The sequence below is a fragment of the Lissotriton vulgaris genome, chromosome 5, assembly GCF_964263255.1.
Source record: "Lissotriton vulgaris chromosome 5, aLisVul1.2, whole genome shotgun sequence".
Classification (NCBI taxonomy): domain Eukaryota; kingdom Metazoa; phylum Chordata; class Amphibia; order Caudata; family Salamandridae; genus Lissotriton; species Lissotriton vulgaris.
Genome location: NC_141693.1, coordinates 950,139,728 through 950,163,820, shown reverse-complemented (window position 1 = coordinate 950,163,820; position 24,093 = coordinate 950,139,728).

The following is a 24,093-nucleotide window of genomic DNA, read 5'->3' as shown; positions in this document are numbered from 1 at the left end:
ATTACTTGGAGGAACATGCTTATTTTTGAGTGGTGAATGTACAAAGCATTGAAGCTTACTATGGGGTCAATTCCGATTCAGGAAAAACCGCTCCGAATAGCCGTTCGGAGCGTTTTTCCCGTACGAATCGTACCCTGCAACGTCCCCCGTACATACGACGAAGTACGATTCGTACCAGGAGCCGTACTCCGTACGAGTCGTACAATACACCGTACGACGCTAATCTCCGTACGATTCTCCCTTGGAACCTGCTGTACGCGACATCTGTACGGTTCACGGCTGGTTTTTACGACCCAGCAAGTACGATACGTGTCGGGTACGCACCGTACGGGCCTTTTTCTACGGGAGCTGAAAACAGCCGTAAAAGCAGAGTTCGTGCCGAAACAGGTACGGAACGCCCCCCCCCCCGGGTACGGTGCGTACCCCCCATGATCACAGGGGTACGCACCGTACCCCTGCGATCATGGTGTGTACGAGCCGTACCCCATGTATGATCAGTGTACGATCGGTGTACGAGCCGTACCCCATGTACGATCGGTGTACGAGCCGTACCCCATGTACGATCGGTATACAAGCCGTACCCCCATTGTACGATCGGTGTATGAGCCGTACCCCATGTACGATCGGTGTACGAGCCGTACCCCCATTGCACGATCGGTGTATGAGCCGTACCCCATGTACGATGGGGGTACGGCTCGTACACCGATCGTACAATGGGGGTTCGGCTCGTACACCGATCGTACATGGGGTACGGCTCGTACACCGATCGTACAATGGGGGTACGGCTCGTACACCCATCGTACAATGGGGGTACGGCTCGTACACCGATCTTACATGGGGTACGGCTCGTACACCGATCGTACAATGGGGGTACGGCTCGTACACCCATCGTACAATGGGGGCACGGCTCGTACACCCATCGTACATGGGGTACGGCTCGTACACCGATCGTACAATGGGGGTACGGCTCGTACACCCCATGATCGCAGGGGTACGTGCCGTACCCCTGCATTCATGGGGGGTACCGCTGTACGGGGTGTATGTAATCGTGCGCTTTTCCGTACGAATCGCCCTTACTTGGCGTGGACCGTACGAATCGCGTCCTGATTCCCGGGTCCGGATCGTACTCGTCGGGTCGTACGGCGTGTGTACGGGTCGTACGGTTCACAGTCTCAGCCTTGCAATACGTACGGATCGTGACGATTCGGACGGATTCATGGAATGCGGATCGTACTACGCGACTCGGACGGACGGGTACGATTCGTACGGAAAGGGCTACGAATACGAATCGTACGGTGGATTTTTTTACCGGATCGGAATCGAGCCCCATGTGTACTAAAAATGGAAAAAATGTACTTACAGAGGAATTGTTCAGTATTACTACAGGTGCAGGCAAAAGTCAAGCTTCATTTTATGAAGCAGTTAAGTGAATGCCATATATAAATGTACACTAGAAGGCCAAATCACATGTAGAATAAAAACTTGGACTTCACAGCAATTAGGCTGTACTTTCCTGCTACTAGACCAACAAATGTAGACATGGTTGATATGCATTAAAAAAAGGTATCAGCACTACTTACCAAGACCATGTAGTAACACGGTGCAGAGACAAAATATTGAGTCAAAAATATCGAATTGCACAAATAATGCGGCAAAAATATTATGGGTCAAGAATATCTACAGACAAATTCCCGAGGTCAAGAATGTCAATTTTAGGTAAGTAATATCGAATTAAAAAATTTCGAATATCGTTTGCAAAAGTAGATGTTAAAAATATTGATTTTTTATTAATGTTATGTATATTAGTATATATTTTATATGTGTGTAATGTATGTACTTTTTGTATGAGAATTGTTTGTCTTTTTGTTATATGTGTTAAAATGTATTTATTATTTTTAGAATTTATTATTTCATTTTGTATTTGAATTTTATGTTTTTAGTTCCGTAGCCGGTTGTGGGTTTATAGGGGAATAGGGTGGGAAGTAATTTGATTTTATTACATTTATTGAATACGTTTTCTTTATTATTGTTTGTTGAATTGAGATGTTACAGTATCAAATGTGTAAATACATTTATTATTAATTATTTAATAATTAGTTGTTAATTAATTAATTTGCAAATAATTGTGTTAATTGTGTAATTCATTTTAGGTGTGTGTTGCGGTGTTTATAGGTGAAAATTATGGGAAGGGTGGAAAGTAATTTATTTTTAATTGACAAATTAATAATTAGTTGTTAATTCATTTTAATTAATTAATTAGTAATTAATTATGGTGATTGTGTAAGTAATTGTGTATGTGTAATGGTGTAATAGGTGGAAATGGTGGATATTATAGTTTTAAAGAATGTGTATTCAATGAATGCTTATTACTTTTGTGTTCATAATTTTTTTAAATTCATTAATAATTCTCGGACAAAATTTAAATAAAAATGTTGAACTTTTTTATATTGGTGTGATGTTTTAGGGTAGGAAATAAGATAATACATTTACGTTTTAAATACTTTTTTGTTTGTTAATATTTGCTTCTTTTAAATAAATATTGTTTATAAATGTATTTATTAATTTATTTTTGATAATAATTGTACCTTTTTGTTATATGTAAATAATATATTTAATGTTAATGATTAATATTTAATTGGATATTTTTTAAATATTGTTTATTTATTTTTAAGATTATTTATATTTTTCTATTCTTTAAATGTTGTAATTTTTGTTTCTCTGCTATCCAACATTTTCCCTACTGTTCCACTCACTGGTGTTGGAATAGTAATTGTAATTATTCGAGTGAGTGACAAAAAACAACGTCTGAATGGAGGTCACTAGTGCATTTCACTTGACCATGAGTCCTGTCAAAGTTGTGGTTGTGTGAGTCTCTGGGTAAGCTGTTCACCACATCTCATCTATAACTCAGCCCATGCTTCTGTACCCTGACATACGTAGGAGGAGACCACCCATCTTTCGCGCTGTTATCGACCTGACGATGATGAAGGGCATCGAAATCATCATGAAACTCAGTTTGGATCGCCGCACACTACGGAACCCATGTGACCATTTGGATCCATATTTGAAGCCCAAAATAATATTTATGGCTGCATTGTCAGCTACAGTGAAGGTTATGGCTGCACTGCATTCCTCCGCTACTGGGTCCTACCTGTACACTTTGGTCAACGCCGGCGAGATGTCACAGTCCATGTACAGCATGGTGTTGCGTGATGTCCTGTCAGCATTGATTCTTTACAAGGACAGACAGGACCACTTCGTGAGGAGGGATGATTTGGCAGCTGTGAAGAGGGAGTACTATGACCTAGGAGGCATTCCAAATGTTGTGGGAGCCATTGATGGCACCCATATTGCCCTTGTTCCTCCAGAGGCAAGTGGACTTATGTATGCACAAACACTACCACTCCATCAGTCTGCAAGTGGCATGCCAGGCGTTTCAAATCAACCCACTTGTGTGTGCTAAGTATCCTGGGTCTGCACACGACTACCACATCTTGCGGAACAGCACCATACCCCAATTGATGGCCAATCTGCAGCCCAAGCAGGCATGGGTTGTTGGTGAGTGGGCTGTGTCAATGACTGTGATGTATGTGTGACATGCTGCTCTCCTCACATATTCAGATCACACTGTCTGCCTGTTTGTCTCACAACTAGGTGACTCTGGGCATTCCAATCGTCCGTGGTTGCTGTCCCCACTGCGGCATCCAACAACACCAGGGGTAGTCCAATACAATGATGCACTGGGGAGACACGTCATGTGGTAGAGCGCACTTTTAGGACTGGTGAAGTAAAGATTTAGGTTCCTGGACCAGACTGGTGGTGCACTCATGTACTCACCACAGAGGGCATACCAGACGGTAGTCGACTGCTGCATGCTACACAACCTGGCCTTGTGCAGCAGTATCCCCCTGAATCTGGATTACGATGAACAACAGCAGCCCCCCGCTCCCAACCCACACGTGCCCAGTGACAATGACAGTGGTGAGAAGGAAGGCCTTGAATAGCGTCAACAGCTCATTGTCAACTTCTTCCATTGAGTGGAAGGTAAAAATGAGCAACTATGACTGGGTCTGCATGCCTTGCTGTTGTCTCACAAATTTGATATTTGTTGCTGGCATTCTGTACACATACAGGACTAGGTGCAGGATCAGAGAACTTGGCCAGGCAGGGACTTAGCACCCAGAAGCAAAGGAATGAATTGCTGCAGTGGCCCACTAGCTCTCCTATTCAAAAAGAGGTACTCGGGCACCTGTACACAATTAGATAAGTTGAAGACAAGAAACCCTTCAAAATGTGTTTTTTTTTACTACAGAACATGCTACACACAAGCCACAACAAGCTGAGAATGCATGAGTAAAAAACAGTTACCATCGTGACACATCCATAGCACATGAAGCTAGATATCACATCAATAATCCCTCTGGACAGAGACCCACGAGCATATCCCCCCCACCCCTTGCAGGAAGGAGTTCAATGGGATGTCCCTGGCCTCTGGGTTTTGTCAGCAGATCCCATTCTTCAGCCTATACATGGTGAAATGTACATCCCATGTGCTGTGTCGCTCTTATCACTGGATGGATCACTCTCCAAGTATGGGGAAACTAGCCCGCCTTCCCATGACATCTAAAAGGCACCTGTGTCCCCTAGCAGCTGTGACACTTTGTTGAGTCGGAGTTCTAGGGCCAGAACAGAACAGAATGACAAGGGACAATGTTCTCCAATCACAGACAGATTTTTCAGCCAGTACTCCAGGACCCCGCAGAGTGCAAGCTATGAGGAGACTTCTCATGTGACAAGCATATACTAAGGTACGTGCAAAACAACTACGCATTGTAATATTCCTGCGCTTCAGCTGCATAATGTAAGCTGGGCTCATGCCAGTCGATAATGTCCATGACAGTTAGATGACTTCCTCCTCTTGCCCAGTTCTCTGGTACCAAGCGAAGGAGACCACAGAGGTAAGCAGAGTCAAAGCTAATGCAGGCATGGCAAAAGTCAGAGAGCTGAATGACAATTCCTGTCAGTAGGCATAAAAAAGGCAAAAGGATATTGAATAAGTCACCAACAGTTCAAGTGACTGTGAAGTAGTTATGAATCCAAGAAGGCACAGGCAACTTCAAAGGCAATCAGTTCCAAAAGACGATCCAAATCGTCTTCAGCAAAAAAGACCACCATCCAATCCAGCAGTATGAAGGATGAAAGGAGAATCCCATGGTAACCTGGGAGAGGTTTAATGTAGGCATGGCACAGGAGCTATTGTCCAAAGGCACAGGCGCAGGCGCAGCTGTCAGCCTGTCTGACAAATTGAAAGGCATCCCAGAAACGTGTATCACTGAAGCAGTCCTGGTCGCGGACCAACAAAGGACTCACCCACAGCTCATGATCCAGGGCAGCGAGGGATGTGTTGGAAAGGCAGACATTCATGGACCACTGATAGGGGCATCTGCAACAGGCAAAGACAGGTTGCACGCAGGTGAAATAGGCATAGCTAAATGTTAGCCTAAATCTGATGCAAACCACAGTTAATGGGACACATCCAAAGAGAAGCTTCATGCTGTCACGGTATAGTTGCAACTGACCGGGGTCGGCCTGGACCACAGGACGATCAGACATGGTGTAAGAGCAATCTCAGAACCAGCGCTTAGCTGTACAGCCAAAGTAATGATCTGAAACCGCTAAATGCAGTATGCAAATTGGAGGAATTACACCCGGTTGGACACCAGCAATAGCATGAAATGAAGGGACAAGGCCAGAGCCCATAAGTTTGAAAAATATATACAGCGGTCTTCAGTGTCAGAAACTATCAATAATTTGTGTGCTAGTTCCCTGCAAAAAAAGTGAGAGTGCGTGTCCAGAAGTGACTAAATCGCGAGGGAAGGTCAAGACACATTGAATTCGAAGATCTCCGGGCTGATGTGGGAGCTAGTACTTGTATAAACAAAAGCCCATTTAGCCTGCACACTGATTGAAGTATGCTTTGGATGTGGGTATTTTAGGCCACAAATGAATAACCACAATCACATATGGGGGAGTGAGGGGGAGTGATGGGGGAGTGAGGAGAACATTGCTACAGCAAGGAACACTGCTTGCAACAGTCCCTATCTACGTGCTGCCTCCCCCAGTGACCGCAGCAGTCGTACTCATTCAGGGGAAGGTAACTTCGGTTGGTACATAGATTTAGCGTGGGTATGTTGTCACGGACTGGTTTTCATGTGGTTCAACATGAATGAATCGCACATGTCACATGTAATTCCCTGTGCAACAGTACGTGAGTGTGTGAATGCAACAATGTAACTATTATCCACATGACAGGATGTGTCATGATGCTGGCTCTTGTGGGCACACTGCTCAGGATTTCATTGGTCTGCGCTATGTAATCTGTGACAACTGCTGTCATGCCCATATTGATGTTGTTAGGGGGATGGGGGCACACTGCTTCACATCCCAACACAGTTCATCCCTTAGCATTAGGGTAAATGCAGTTCAGTCATAATGCTTACTTGTCATTGGACTGCAGTGTTTCACCTGAGTTGGGAAAGGGGAGGTACAGAGATCCTTGTGGATTGTGGCTGCTCCTGCAGCAGACACTGCTTACAATGTCTCCAACCCCTACTGATGCAGGACGATAATGTGACACACATGTGTCTAGGGATAGACAGCAATGAGCTGCATCCAGCCATGGTGACTCACTTCCACGGAAAGACAAGTGAGCATTTCAACTGCAGTGCATTTACCAGGATGCTGAGGGGTAAACTGTGCTGGGAGGTGAAGTTGTGTGCTCCCATCCCCCTTCTGTCCATGTTAATAATGTTGGCCCTGTGTTGAATGTTATGCATCTTTTACAGTGTTGCCTAGGTCAGTGCTTTTCCTGTACTGCCATCATATGTCAAATCACCGTCTTCTCCTTGTGGCGTTTCAGGTTCCTCTACTTTGTCAATGGATTGTCACATTCATGTCTCATGATATATTGCAATGTGAGTTAACATGTTACTTACCATGATGAATATTCCTCTTGTAGCCTGTTGGAAAACATTTTGGACATTGTTGGATAAACCATGTTGGATAAATATTCCCCTAGTAGCCCGTTGGAAACCAACAGGCTACTACGTAACTCCCAAACACGCTTTCGCCCAGGTCAGGGCACTGAGTCTGCCCTGATAGCAGTGGTCGAGGAGGTAAGGTGCATCTTGGATTCAGGAGGATCAGCGGTTGTGGTCCTCCCTGATCTAAGTGCAGCCTTCGATACTGTAGACCATAAGATCTTAATCCAGCGCTTGTCCAAATTGGGAGTAGCAGGTATGGCTCTGTTGTGGCTTACATCTTTCCTGAAGAATAGAACTGTTCAGGCTTGGGAAGGCAACGCACGCTCCAATTTAACCCCCCTCCAATGTGGGGTCCCGCAGGGCTCGTCGTTAAGCCCTACTCTGTTTAAAGCATACATGACCCCACTTGAGGATGTGGTCACTCCCTTTGGGATTAAAGTAATCACCTACGCAGACGACACGCAACTTGTCGTCTCGCTTTCCCAAGACAAGCATTGTACGGAAAATCTTTATTCCTGCCTCTCGGAAATTTACTCATGGATGAGCAGATCTCGACTCAAATTGAATGGAGCAAAGACAGAGCTCATGCTCTTAGGCCAGCCTGGGGGCTTTTCCTACCCCAAAGAACGAACTTAAAAGTTTGGGAGTATGGCTTGAGCAGGACCTTTCATTTAGGACTCAAACAAAAAAGACAGCTGGTATATGCGTAGGCCTACTTCGGTCAGCCCGAAAGATCCTTCCTTTACTACCAGCGCAGTCGAGGAAGCTGTTCATCCAGGGGTTAATCTTGTCTAGACTAGACTATAGCAATGCCCCTTTCTTGGCTGCCCCAGAAGTGACCATTAATACCCTTCAACGCGTCCAGAATACGGCGGCTAGGCTGCTTACTGGTACATCTGCTAGATACTCTGCCAAACCTGCACTCAGAGCCCTTCACTGGCTGCCAATACGGGAGAGGATTAAATTCAAGTCCCTGTGTAATGCCCATAAATCTTTACAGGGTAAGGGGCCCCCTATTCTATGGAGTCTCGTTCGCACTTACAAAGCTGGCAGGTCGCTGCGCTCGGACTACGGAAATCAGGCCATAGTCCAGAGAGTCGAGAAGGCCCGGACAGGGGGGCGCCGATTCTCAGTCAACACGAGAATCTTATGGAATGCCCTCCCTGTCAGGATTCAAACTGAACCAAGCTACCTGAGGTTTCGAAAGCTCCTCAAAACGTTTCTGTTTTCTCAGGACTCATAAAAACAAGGGCCCTTCTCAGATGTCTTTTGCTGGGCATGGCTTAAATTGCCAATGGACATTTGGTGTGATTCATTGTGGCGTGTGTGATGTGATTGTGGCAGCATTGAGTGCAGGCACACTTTGTGCATCTCTGTTCAGTTTGTTACTACACCCTTCATTTGGGAGCAAGGAAATTGGTATGCAATGCTCCGTCCTCCAGCTCCGCGGTTTCATCATAATTGCCTATGCAGTCATTCTGCAGCATTAGCTGAATTTTCAGTCCCTTGAACTGCTTTCCCTGTCCGGTGCGGTCGGATCTGCATCTTTTCCGAGCATGGCGGACGGTCATTTGTGTGTTCCAACCTCCTTGGTGGGATTTTGCGTGCATTGCATCATGATTCGACAGACGGAGATGCCGAGGGTTATGCGGGTGGATTTTTGCCCTGGACACGGCGGATGGATGCCTTTTTCGTCTGGCATCGTAATGGGCCCCAAAGATCCTTTGTAGAAAATTAGTGCACGTTTGTACACTGAAGTCACCTTGGGCCAGCTTTACTGGCAAAAATGGAGTACTGTTTAGGCAAAATATTGAGTTGCAAATATCGACAGACAAGAATATCAGATTTAGAATATCGTGACATGGAAATATCGATGTCAAGATTATCGATGTTAAGAATATTGATTTGAAGGAAAGTAATATACATATTTAAAATATAGAAGTCATTATAATTTGCAAAAAAATTGTTGTTTAAAATATTGTTTTTTAATTAGCGTTATGTATTTCAGTATTTATTTTAAATGTATATGTCATTTTTTTATATATGTACTGTTTATGTTTTTAAATATATGTGTTGCATGTTCAGTAGTTATTACATTTAATTAAATACATTTTGTGTTTTTTAGTTCCGCTCTGGGTTATGGGTGTCACCTTACACCCACTTTTGACTGCACACACGAGGAAAGTATGTGGTACGACACTTCCCAGAATGCTGAGGGAATGTGAGTTTCCTCCTTTTCCTTCTGTCCTACCTTCTAATATCCCTCCTCTTCCTCAATCAGGTGCTTGTCACCTGATATCGTAGCCAAGTGTTTTCTGGATATTTCACGTTACTGTGGAGCCCGTTTTTGTTCCCTGTTCGAGTGATACCGAGTAGCGCATTACCGCGCTGGATGACTGGAGCCGCCAGGGGTAAATAGGTAAGCGCATTGCCGCGCTGGATTAGGAAGCGAGCGCATTGCGGCGCTGGATGACTGGAGCCGTCTGGGGTAATTAGGTAAGCGCATTGCCGCGCTGGATTAGGGAGAACTTGCCGGGTTTCCTGGAAGCGCGAAGAAGCGTTGTTATTCGGTTGAGACTTCCTTTTGGGTTCTTTTCGCTATCAAGAAGTGCTCTGGCCACAAGAGAGTACATCAGCTGATTAGAAGCTGATTGTTTATATCGTTTGGAGGTATTATGTATTATTGATTGCTACGTGTGGGAGTGAAACCCACCTGGGTTAAGTTGGAGCCCATTCTCTCATACGGACAGAGTTGGGGAAGGTTCAGCACTATCGTATGAGTCCAAATAATCAAGACTAAAAAAAAACAGAAGTCCATCTGGTTACAGATAAGTCCAGAATTGTGTGTGAGAACAATGTACAAACAAGTGAAATTAATTACTACAGACAATCACGGATTTTAGTAATTCTACGCTTGTGTACTTTTCTTTTTGCTTTTCTTTATTTTTACATTTTGAGCTTTCTTCTGAAGAATACTTGCGGCAGTTTAACATGTAAGTTTATGTCCACACATAGTCATATTGATCTACACCGCAGGAAGTGTGTATTGTATGTATGACGTGTTCTCTCTCCCTTGCAGGATTCATGAGCTAGAGACGAGTGAGATCCCTACAGCTCCCAACCAATTCAGAATTGAACATTCAAACTGCTGAACTTTATTGTTTCTTTATACCTTTTTTCCCCTTCCCCTGGTGTGGTGCAATCTGTATGAGTTTATGAGTACTCGCAGGTGGTTCCATATAGGGGAAGAAGGAGAACAAGCATCAGTCATCGCTCCTGCTGTATCCAGCTGAGGAGGTTAGTTAACCTATATTCACTTCATGACAGTGGGTTTATAGGGGAATAGGGTTAGAAGTAATGTAATTCTAATTATTTAATTCTGATAATTAAAAAACATTTTTTTAATAATATTTATTTATGTGATACTTAGGGGCCCATTAGGATGGCGGTCGGAAACCCCCCCCAACCGTGGATAAACCTGCGGTCAAATTAGGATCAACCGCCAAAAAAGACCGCAGTGGTAGTCGGCAAATAAAAAACACCCGTCACAGGCGGTGATGTCCAAAATCCGACCGCAATGGTCAGAAACGGTGCGGAAAATCAACAACCCGCCGCAATCATAGTGGAGAAACCGCATGGGAAATTAGGATATCCCCGATGCCCCCGTGGAACAATCCGCTGTACCAGAAGCAGAACCAGAAGCAGTTGGAAGCCATTGCATTGTTCACCTTCACCTAACAGGTAGGTAGCCATCATGCCTAGGAGGTCTGTTCAGGGGAGGGAGGTCTGCACTATTACTCCCACCATGCCCCCTGCCCAACAGCATCATCAAGATGGATCCCTCCACGACCCCACCTAGAAACATGTGTCAGCCATTACATCACCCTCATCAAACTAACAGGTAGGTAGCCATCTTCCCTGTGAGGTCTGTTTGTGGGAGGGAGGCTTGTACCACTACTCCCACCATGTCACCTGTCCCACACACCAGCAGTTTGGAGCACTACCCCACCCCACCCACAACCCTGTGTCAGAAATTACATCACCCTCATCAAACTAACAGGTAGATAACCATCTTCCCAGTGAGGGCTGTTTGGGGGAGGGGGGCTTGTAACACTACTACCAACCTGCCCCTTGTCCCACACCATAGCAGGATGGAGCACTCCCCAACTCCCCCACAAGCCTGTGTCAGCCACTACATCACCCTCATCAAACTAACAGGTAGGTGGCCATCTTCCCTGCAGGGCCTGTGTGGGGGAGGAAGGCATATACCACTACTCCCACCATGTCCCCTGTCCCATCACCCCAGCAGGATGGAACACTACCCCACCCCACCCATAAGCCTGTGTCAGCCATTACATCACCCTCATCAAAATAACAGGTAGGTAGCGATCTTCCCTGTGAGGGCTGTTTGGGGGAGGGAGGCCTCTACCACTACTCCCACCATGCCCCCTGTCCCACACCCGAGCAGGATGGAGCATTCACCCACCCCACCCACAAGCCTGTGTCAGCCATTACATCACCCTCATCAAACGAACAGGTGGGTAGCCATCTTCCCTGTGAGGGCTGTTTGGGGGAGGGAGACCTCTACCATTACTCCCACCATGCCCCTTGTCTCACACCCCAGCAGGATGGAGCACTCCCTCCCACACAGAAGCAGTTGGAAGCCATTGCATTGTTCAACTTCACCTAACAGGTAAGCAGCCATCTTGCCTGGGAGGTGTGTTTGGGGACCGGAGACCTGCACCACTACTCCCACCATGCCCCCTGTCCAACAGCATCATCAAGATGGAGCCCTCCACCACCCCACCCCCAAGCCTGTGTCAGCCATTACATCACCCTCATCAAACTAACAGGTGGGTAGCCATCTTCCCTGTGAGGGCTGTTTATGGGAGGGAGGCTTGCACCACTACTCCCACCCTGGCCCCAGTCCCACAACCCAGCAGGATGGAGCACTCCCCCACCCCATCCACAAGGCTGTGTCAGCCATTACATCACCCTCATCAACCTAACAGGTAGGTAGCCATCTTCCCTGTGAGGTCTGTTTGTGGGAGGGAGAATTGTACCACTACTCCCACCATGTCCCCAGTCCCACACCCCAGCAGGATGGAGCCTTCCCCCACCCACCCACAAGCCTGTGTCAGCCATTACATCACCCCCACCAAATTAGCAGGTAGGTAGCCATTTTCCCTGTGAGGGCCATTTGGGGGAGGGAGGCCTCTACCACTACTCTCACCATGCCCCCAGTCCCACACTCCAGCAGGATGGAGCACTCCCTCACACCCAGAAGCAATTGGAAGTCATTGCATTGTTGACCTTCACCTGACAGGTAGGTAGCCATCTTGTATGGGAGGTCTGTTTGGGGGAGGGAAGCCTGCACAACTACTCCCACCATGCCCCTTGTCCAACAGCATCATCAAGATGAAACCCTTCACCTCCCCACCCACACGCCTGTGTCAGATATTACATCACCCTCATCAAACTAACAGGTAGGTAGCCATCTACCCTGTGAGGTCTGTTTGTGGGAGGGAGCCTTGTACCACCACTCCCACCATGACCCCTGTCCCACATCCAAGCAGGATGGAGCGCTCTCCACCCCACCCAGAAGCCTGTGTCAGCTATTACATCACCCTCATCAAACTAACAGGTAGGTAGCCATCTTCCCTGTGAGGTCTGTTTGTGGGAGGGAGTCTTGTACCACTACTCCCACCATGTCACCTGTCCCACACACCAGCAGCTTGGAGCACTACCCCACCCCACCCACAACCCTGTGTCAGAAATGACATCACCCTCATCAAACCAACAGGTAGATAGCCATCTTCCCAGTGAGGGCTGTTTGGGGGAGGGAGGCTTGTAACACTACTACCACCCTGCCCCTTGTCCCACACCATAGCAGGATGGAGCACTCCCCAACCCCACCCACAATCCTGTGTCAGCCACTACATCACCCTCATCAAACTAACAGGTAGGTGGCCATCTTCCCTGCGGGGCCTGTGTGGGGGAGGGAGGCATATACCACTACTCCCACCATGCCCCCTGTCTCATCACCCCAGCAGGATGGAACACTACCCCACCCCACCCACAAGCCTGTGTCAGCCATTACATCACCCTCATCAAACTAACAGGTAGGTAGCGATCCCCTGTCCCATCACCCCAGCAGGATGGAGCACTACCCCACCCCACCCACAAGCCTGTGTCAGCCATTACAACACCCTCATCAAACTAACATGTAGGTAGCGATCTTCCCTGTGAGGGCTGTTTTGGGGGAGGGAGGCCTCTACCACTCCTCCCACCATGCCCCCTGTCCCACACCCGAGCAGGATGGAGCATTCACCCACCCCACCCACAAGCCTGTGTCAGCCATTACATCACCCTCATCAAACGAACAGGTAGGTAGCCATCTTCCCTGTGAGGGCTGTTTGGGGGAGGGAGACCTCTACCATTACTCCCACCATGCCCCCTGTCTCACACCCCAGCAGGATGGAGCACTCCCTCCCACACAGAAGCAGTTGGAAACCATTGCATTGTTCACCTTCACCTAACAGGTAAGCAGCCATCTTGCCTGGGAGGTGTGTTTGGGGACCGGAGGCCTGCACCACTACTCCCACTATGCCCCCTGTCCAACAGCATCATCAAGATGGAGCCCTCCACCACCCCACCCCCAAGCCTGTGTCAGCCATTACATCACCCTCATCAAACTAACAGGTGGGTAGCCATCCTCCCTGTGAGGGCTGTTTATGGGAGGGAGGCTTGCACCACTACTCCCACCATGGACCCAGTCCCACAACCCAGCAGGATGGAGCACTCCTCCACCCCACCCACAAGGCTGTGTCAGCCATTACATCCCCATCATCAACCTAACAGGTAGGTAGCCATCTTCCCTGTGAAGGCTGTGTGGGGGAGGGAGACCTGCACTACTGCTTCCACTATGCCCCCTGTCCCACAGCATCGTCAAGATGGATCCCTCCACCACCCCACCCACAAGCCTGTGTCAGCCATTACATCACCCTCATCAAAATATCAGGTGAGTAGCAAACTTCCCCTTGAGGGCTGTTTGGGGGAAGGGAGGCCTCTACCACTACTCTCACCATGCCCCCTGTCCCACATCCCAGCAGGAGGGAGCACTCCCCCCACCCAGAAGCAATTAGAATCCATTGCATTGTTCAACGTCACCTAACAGGTAGGAAGCGATCTTGCCTGGGAGGTCTGGTTGGGGGAGGGAGGCCTGCACTTCTACTCTCACCATGCCCCCTGTCCAACAGCATCATCAAGATGGAGCCTTCCACCACCCCACCCCAAGCCTGTGTCAGCCATTACATCACCCTCAACAAACTAGCAGGTAGGTAGCCATTTTCCATGTGAGGTCTGTTTGTGGGAGGGAGAATTGTACCACTACTCCCACCATGCCCCCAGTCCCACACCCCAGCAGGATGGAGCCTTCCCCCACCCACCCACAAGCCTGTGTCAGCCAATATATCACCCCCACCAAATTAGCAGGTAGGTAGCCATTTTCCCTTGTGAGGGCCATTTGGGGGAGGGAGGCCTCTACCACTACTCTCAACATGCCCCCTGTCCCACACTCCAGCAGGATGGAGCACTCCCTCACACCCAGAAGCAATTGGAAGTCATTGCATTGTTGACCTTCACCTAACAGGTAGGTAGCCATCTTGTATGGGAGGTCTGTTTGGGGGAGGGAAGCCTGCACAACTACTCCCACCATGCCCCCTGTCCAAAAACATCATCAAGATGAAACCCTTCACCTCCCCACCCACAAGCCTGTGTCAGATATTACATCACCCTCATCAAACTAACAGGTAGGGAGCCATCTACCCTGTGAGGTCTGTTTGTGGGAGGGAGCCCTGTACCATCACTCCCACCATGACCCCTGTCCCACCCCCCAGAAGGATGGAGCACTCCCCCATCCCACCCAAAACTCTGTGTCAGCCATTACATCACCCTCATCAAAATAAGAGGTAGGTAGCCATCTTCCCTGTGAGGGCTGTTTGGTGAAGGGAGGCCTGCACTACTACCCCCACCATGCCCCCTGTCCCACAGCATCATCAAGATGGATCCCTTCACCACCCCACTCACAAGCATGTGTCAGCCATTACATCACCCTCATCAAACTAACAGGTAGGTAGCCATCTTCCCTGTGAGGGTTGTTTGGGGGAGGGAGGCTTGTACCACTACTCCCACCATGCCCTCTGTCCCACACCCAAGCAGGATGGAGCTCTCTCCACCCCACCCAGAAGCCTGTGTCAGCCATTACAACACCCTTCTAAAACTAACAGGTAGGTAGCCATCTTCCCTGTGAGGGCTGTTTGGGGGAGATAGGCCTCTACCACTACTCTCACCATTCCTCCTGTCCCACACCCCAGCAGGATGGAGCACTCCCCGACACCACCCAGAAGCAGTTGGAAGCCATTGCATTGTTCACTTTCACCTAACAGGTAGTTAGCCATCGTGCCTGGGAGGTCTGTTTGGGGGAGGGAGGCCAGCACTACTACTCCCACCATGCCCCCTGTCCAACAGCATCATCAAGATGGAGCCCTCCACCACCCCACCCACAAGCAGGTGTCAGCCAATACATCACCCTCATCAAACTAACAGGTAGGTAGCCATCTTCCCTGTGAGGACTGTTTGTGGGAGGGAGGCTTACACCACTACTCCCACCATGCCCCCCTGTCCCACACCCCAGCAGGATGGAGCACTCGCCCAACCCACCCACAAGCCTGTGTCAGCCATTGCATCACTCTCATCAAACTGACAGGTAGCTAGCCATCTTCCCTGTGAGGGCTGTTTGGGGAGTGGCCTGCACTACTACTCCCACCAAGCCCCCTGTACCACAGCATCATCAAGATGGATTCCCCCGCCTCCCCACCCACAAGCCTCTGTCAGCCATTACATCACCCTAATGAAACTAACAGGTAGGTAGCCATCTTCTCTGTGAGGTCTGTTTGTGGGAGGGAGGCTTGTACCACTATTCCCACCATGCCACCTGTCCCATACCCCAGCAGGTTGGAGCACTCCCCCACCCAACCCACAACCCTGTGTCAGCCATTACATCACCCTCATCAAACTAACAGGTAGGTAGCCATCTCTTATGTGACTGCTGTTTGGGGGAGGGAGGTCTGTAACACTACTCCCTCCATGCCCCCTGTCCCACACCCTAGCAGTATCCAGCACTCCCCAAAACCCACCCACAAACCTGTGTCAGCCATTACATCACCCTCATCAAACTAACAAGTAGGTAGCCATCTTCCCTGTGGGGGCTGTGTAGGGGAGGGAGGCGTGTACCACTACTCCCACCATGCCCCCTGTCCCATCACCCCAGTAGGATGGAGCAATCCCCCACCCCACCCACAAGCCCGTGTCAGCCATTACTTCACCCTCATCAAACTAACAGGTAGGTAGCCATCTTCCCTGTGAGGGCTGTTTGGGGGAGGGAGGCCTCTACCAGTACTCCCACCATGCCCCTTGTCCCACACCGAGCAGGATAGATCACTCCCCCACATCACCCAGAAGCAGTTGGAAGACATTGCATTGTTTACCTTCACCTAATAGCTATGTAGCCTGTACGTGCACCCACACATTTGTCACAAATGAAATGCTGCCATATGACAACACCAACTCTCTCAAAGCACAAATATGCACACCGACCTCGCTTGACACGTACAGTGTGCACACAGGTAAACAAAGTGAACTGTCACAGCTGCCAAAGAGTCACACACCCATGCATATGCAAAAGGAAGACTGGGCACAACCATGCACAGCACACACTGATCAGTGCATTGCCATGTGGCCCAATCAGCAAGGACCATTTCAATATTTAGAAAGATTACTGCACCATTTGCATGGTATGCATTGATTCTCAATAAAATGTAAAGTAATGTATGTACCTCTGCACAATGTTAGGAGGCACAGTAGTGCACATAGAAAACAATGTGAAGATCAGTCAATTGTGTATTGTACAGACTGTGGATGACACACAGCTAACAGCATGCTTGCACAGTGCACAACAATGATCATTCCCCATCTAATCCACAGGTGACCAAGAACTTACAGCTGAGGATAACATCAACGACTAGCAGAGCCTGTCTCCCCCCCGGTACATCATCTCTCGGATGTAGACTCCCAGGATTTTCAGGACGATGAGCTCGAGGTTGGCCCATCTGGTGTGCCAGGGAGCAACTGGTCCCAGGACCTCATCCTCCCCACCATCACTTCTGCTGCAACACCAACTGCACAGCACACCCCTGCAGTTATGGCCTGTGCGTCCACCGCCACCACCACCACCAGTGCCACCTGCAACACCCTCTCTGTCCCAGGGGATGAGGACCCCACACAAAAAACTGAGGATGGCAGGAAGAGTGTGGGGTGACCCACAGTGGTGAAGCAACAGGTCTGTGGCAGCAGGGCAGGTGGGAGGGCAAGGGTCACCCCCAGACACCAGGAGGCTGGGACCCCATCCCTGGAACACATCACTAGAGTCCTTGGGGAATATGAACAGGCCCAGGGACAAAGTGGCCGGTCGGACGATCTGTTACGCAAGCTCATCCTGCTGATAAGGTCCATAGACACACGTATTGGACAATTGGTGGATCTCATGGGCCAGCAAGTGGGGGTACTGAGTGACAGGCCTGAGTCCCAACCAACACCTCCACTCCCCTCTTGTTGGCTGCAGGATGACAGTTCACCATCCTCCCCTGTGGCCACAGAGAGGGGTGAGTCCTCAGACGCCGCTGGTACCACAGTAGGGTCCCCCCCAGCCAAAAGACCAAGGGGCCATCCTAAGAAGAGCCTGGGAGTCTCTGGAGGCAAATCACCAGCCAAATGCCAGTCACGGAGCAAGCCCTGATGGCAACCCTCTTCCCACTGCATTGACTGTTTGGACTGTCCTTCCCTACACTGCCTTGTGTATGGCACATGTCTGTTGGTCTGTGTTACCACATCAATGCGGTATCTACTCTTTCATCTAATTTATCATGACTGACACCTCACTGCTCCATCACCACCTCTATGTAAATCTGCCCACCCCCTCACATGTCAACTTTGGAGATAAAGGACCTTACACACTCTTGTGTCAGCTTTGCCTTTAGTGCAGGATGTACAGTCTATGAAATGTACATAAAGTATGCAAAGTACAAAGGATCAGTTTGAGGCACCTAGGGAAACACAACAGAATAACATTCACCGGTGTGAGTGTGGCATCACAGACATTACACTACACCAACCATCAACAGAAGCCATCATGCAGACAACACAATGGGGAAAAAGTGTCAACATGAACGTTGGGTATACGTTCATAGATGACATGTCACAGTCACATATCCACACACAGGTGACTTTACATCTGGCTGTTCTTACCATTCGCACATACAACCTTACGCCAACAGCAATTTCACTAGACAATGAATATGTTGGACTTTGTCACCCACCTCCTAGTGAAGTAGCGGGTGATGATTTGTTGATGCATGTCACCACCTTTCTTCTCTCAGATGTTCTCATTACTGGACTCAGGTTGTTGTGCAGGCGGGGTCTTGGGTCCTCATTATCATCCAGGAGCGGGGAAATATCCTTGAGAATGGCCAGGTTGTGGAGCATGCAGCATGTCCCTACGATCTGACACACCTTCCCAGGTTGAGTATGCCAGTGCACCTATGGTTTTTTCCAGGCAGCAGAAACGTGACTTGAGCAGACCAAAAGTACGCTCCACCACACGACATGTCCTCCTATGGGCCTCATTATATAGGATATTAGCCGGGGTACAGGGATTCCGCAGTGGGCTCAGCAGCCATGGACATTTGGGATATGTAGAGTCACCTAGGTATGACAAATACACATTCCAATTTTGCACAGGCAGAGGGCAGCAAGTCACACACCCAGCACGACAAACGTCTAGGCATACTCACCCACAATCCATGCACGCTCGGGAAGCAGATAAGCCATCAGCCTGGGCACAATGCTGTTCCACCGGATGTAGGAATCATGGGCTGAGCTGGGGAATTTGACACACACATGCGAGATGATCATATCTGCCAGCACACCACCTGCACATTGATGGAGTTGTAATGTTTGTGATTACGCAAAATGTGCTCACTTGCCTGTTGTGTCACAATACCGACATGTGTGCAATCCATGGCACCAACAACATGGGGGATGTGACCAAGGGGATAGAAGTATCCCTTTAGAGCTGGCAATTCTGCACCCCTGGGGAAATGGATATATCTGTCCTTGTAGATGATCATGGCGGACAGAACATCACGCAGCACCATGCTGAACATCGGTTGAGACATCCCACCAGCACTGGCCACAGTCTCCTGGAACGATCCAGTGGCAAAAAAATGGAGGGCTGCCATCACTTTATAAGTTGGGGTGAAAGCTGTTGGATATGTCCTGTGAGGCTGCAGGTGGGGCTCCAACATATCACAAAGGGTCCTCAGGGTGGCTCTATCTAGACGGAATTTGCGAATGATCGCCACATCCTCCATGTCCTCCAGCAGTGTCAAGTGACGAATCAGATTTGACCTCCTCCTAGTTGAGATGAAAGTGAACACAAGTCAATGAAATCCATCATGAGATGGCCACAGCAAATCCCGTTCTGGATGACACAGAAAAAACAAAGACTGACTTGATATTTGAGTGACACACCAGAAATACATGGCAGGACGTTTGGGCTACACAGAGGGCACATCTCCCTATTTACAATAATCAAGTGCCACAAACACCACATAGGTCAATGTGAATGCACATAGTTATATGGCCACATTTCACATGTGCACACCTGGGAGTGTGGCATCCAGCCAATGTGTGACAAATCAACACCACTGTCAATGCATCATGCTAACTTGCCACACATCTACAACACAATGAACACAGTTGTAGGTGAACAGACAAATGCGTGTATGAGCAGACAGAAGAGCACTAACAAGTAACTGCATCATACAGTGAGACAAGCCTTGCCGAGGTCATCACTGCCCTTCAAAACATTGACATGTATACACATTATGGAGTCCACTACAACACTGGTCTGGCTCATCAACCATCTAATGCATTTGTGACATGTTAGGGACTACAGACCAATGTACATCACACAAACACAACCATGCCATGTGTAGGCACTAGCGGAGTCAATGGAACATTGGCATTGTGTGCATGATGATGCGCCTTTCACCATGTGGCCACTGTGCACTTTTGAAGTGTTCCCGATGAACATTGCTATTGTATGTGACCCAAATCACGTTAGCTACCGCCTGTCCCCAGCGGTGTGTCACCACTACCCCCCATTCACACAGGTGCGGTAGTCATTGTTATGGAGACATGCCCAACTGGCGGTTGGCATGCTCCTCCACCAAATCGCAGTGCCTCATGTCATTGTATGTGCCCCAAATTGCGGTAGCTACCGCCTGGCCACAGCGGTGTGTCACCGCCATGTAGCATGCCCTAGAGCCAATGGGATCGACAATTGTGGTGGCATGATACTATTTAGAAAATGGCGGTAGGCGTGCTGCGGCACCACAGAGGCAGTCATTGGGGGCATTTAAAAGATGCACCATCGCGGTAGCACACCCCAGGCCCCTGCTGTGTGTCACCGCCATGTAGCATGCCCTAGAGCCAATAGGAACGATGATTACGGTGGCATGATGCAAATTTTCAAAATCACGGTAGGCGTGCACCACCACCACGGAGGCAGTCATTGGATGCTTTTGAATGAGGCAGACCTGGAAAACCAATTGTTGCATCTTGTCACCTTTGAAATGACCCCAGGGGGCTATATATGTGTGGGAGTGAGCCTCACATTTCCACTGCTCACAGAGCCTGCTGCCAGAGACCTCTGGCCTGCTTCTGCTGCCTCCAGGGACTGCTGCCTGAGACACCGCATCTGCTGATGCCTCCAGGGACTGCTGCCTGAGAGCCTTCATCTGCTGCTGCCTCCAGGGACTGCTGCCCGAGACCCATCATCTGCTGCTGCCTAGAGGGACTGCTGCCTGAGACACCTCATCTGCTGCTGCCTCCAGAGACTGCTGCCAGAGACCCCTCCCCACCAAATACCACCACAGGTGTTCCATGTCCACAGGGATGGCAAGGACAGAGAAAATCTGTGTGGAGGGCCATTGCAGCAGAGGTGCGAGCTCTGGGGGTATCTAACCGACGGCGCACCCACTGCCACAAGAGGTGGGGCGACATCAGCTGGCTGGCAAAGAACCTGGCAGAGATTACCTTGGGCTGCCCCTTCGCACTGGGCAGTTGGCACGGTGCAGCATGACACCACTGATGGGCCGCATCTTGGCAGTAACTCATCATGAGCTGATGCACATCTGAAGGAGCATCAACAGCAAGGCAGGGGTGAGTGACTTTGGCTGTGAGCGGATGCATGTGTACAGGGCCTGTGCCAGTGTTGGCCTAGGTGATGTTGGTGGAGTGGTGCAATGCAGTGTTATGTAAGTGGCTAATGGGGTCGGTGCCAGTGCTATGCATTTGCCCAAACTGTTATTACAAAGGTGAGCCTCCCTGCTGTGCAATGCCATTGCCGTCTGTTTTTTGTTCTTCCTGGTTATTCAGCATTGTGGTAATCTGGGGGAATTGAATTGGGAGTGAATAGCAGTGTTCCCAATCGAAGTGTGACTTCATGTATGCGTACATTGAATGCACCATGAATGTTGAGGCCTAGACATCTGACAACAATGTGCATTAGTCTTTGGGTCTCAAAGTATTACATGGTGGTTGGCATTGGCTATTTCCCATTGTGAACTTTCATGCCATAATTGGTGTCTGTGTTGTCCCCTCCTGTTCCATCCATATCTGTCAGTGGCAACAAGTGGTGTCCCCACACCATGTCACTAGGTGTGCGCAGAGGAAGTTGTATGTCTGGTGGACTTCCGTCACAGGCAGGGTGTTGTGCTGTGTGGCCATGACATGGCTGAGTCATGACATATAATCTGGGTTACATCCACTTATGAGGTCTATGTAGTGAGTTGCCACAATGTGATTGCAGAGTGTGGTGTGCAACATGTCGACTTGGTCCTCTTTTATACTGCATTGATTGCATAGCTTTGTACTGTTGCTGCCACTAACCTGACCATGCATCTCTCTCTCTCATGCAGATTCACCAGTGATCACGGAGGGCCAGGAGACAGACACCAGTGGGGGTGAGATAGCTGCACGGGAGCCCAGTGACACAGATGTCACCAGCACCTCAGAAGGGGACCGGAGTCTTCAGGAGGAATCCCTGCTTGAGACACAAAGTACCACATCATCTGATGCCAGCGGGGATGCATCCATGTTGACGGGCACAGGGAATGGAGACTTTGCATCATCTTCAACCACACAGCGGCAAGTGCCCACCTTCCCATCCACTTCCTCTGGTGCTGCCCATGTCTGTGTCAGTAAGAGGGGAAGAGTTTCATTCACACACCCCTGCTGCCCTCGGTGCTGAGTCTGTTGAGCTCCTGCGCCAGCTTTGTGTGGGCCAGACAGCTCTACTCAATGCCTTTAGTGACCATGACAAAAACCTCGGCCAGGTGGTTGCTTACATGGAGGGCATACATTCCGACGTGGGTGGGCTGCACCGTATTGTCCAGGCCTTGTCCTCCACATTGACGTCTGCCCTTCAACAGGCACATATTCCCATTCCTGCTCAAGGGCCTTTGTCCACCCCCAAGGTAGTGGCCACATCTGATGATAGTGACCACGGTTCACAGGTGTCACAGTCATATTACAGCACACGAAGCAGCAAGCAGAAACAACCCAAGCAGGCCTGCCCGTGAGGTTCCGTGACAATTGTAAGTGGTGTTTTCGACTCGCACGAATATGGTCGAGTCTGGTATCTATGAACCGCAAAAGACGAGTTTAGTAAGTGTGCGCAGTTTCGCTGTGCTAACTTAAACCGTTCGTTTGTTACGTGAGTTTTTCATCTGTACCCACGGGTTCCATCTTAGATACGGCATCCATTTTGTCTCTTGCCCTCAAGTAGCCAGCGAACGGACGTTGTCCGCTTCGCGACCCTGGGACTCCCAAGATATTTGCGGAAGACACATGTTCTTTGTAAGTGTCTTTATGACGAGGGGGATGCTACTGTAAAGCAGATAGCGCCGCTCGAGGCTCATCTTGCCGCACGGACTTATTGTCTCAGCCGTGCATCTCATTAGGCACGTCCCTTTGATGCCTGTATCTCGTGTTTCCCGATACCTCCCCTTTTACACCCTTTCCGATCTCCCCACTGTCTCCGTCTTCCTCTGCACCTGTCCTTGTTCCTATTTCGATCTGTTTTACTGCTGATTGGAATTCGCTAATGGTGGGAAGATGGTTTTTACAGTTGGGAACCGCCAAATGTTTCCGCACTTATGTTCTGGACCACATGTGTTTCAAAGTGACCAAAGCGACCCCTCTGGGGGATAATGGTGAGAACCGGGTTGTAAACTTTTGTGTTCAATGTAACTCTATGGGTAAAAACTGTATAAAAGGAGCGATTCACAGAACCAATTTGAAGCAGTCTCCCCAAGTTGCACGTTGTGTACTTGTCGTGACTTCTGTGTTCCCTGCAGCAAATAAACCTTGAATCTTTGACGTCGAAGGAAGTGTCCCGTGTCTCTGTGATTCGTACGCCGGAGCAGGTTGCCCACGAAGGTTTCAGGTGTTGTGCCCTGGCACCGCTGGGTCTTAAAGAACCCAGTCCTTCAGTTGGCGCCCAACGTGGGGCTGCATCAGTGGTACCGGTCCAAGCCCGACGATCGTGAGGAACTTCGTGTGAAATCTCCGAGGGAAGGTGCACTCCGCTTCATCGATCCTGTTGTCGAAATAAGTGGCCCGAAGACTTTTCCCGCGAAGATTCCCGCCTCCGGACGGCTGCGACGGACTGCTGCCCTGACTGTAGACCTGTTTTGGCGCCTGGCGTAGACCTTGGTATAGCGAGACGACTGACGGGCCTTCCTGGTGACGCCACCGATTTTTGAGTTAAGTATTTGTGGGTCGCTCCCAGAGTTCTTGGTTGTTGACACTTTAGCGAGTGTTTTTGTGGTTCACGCTGTGTGAGTGTTTTTGTCGGTGACACTTT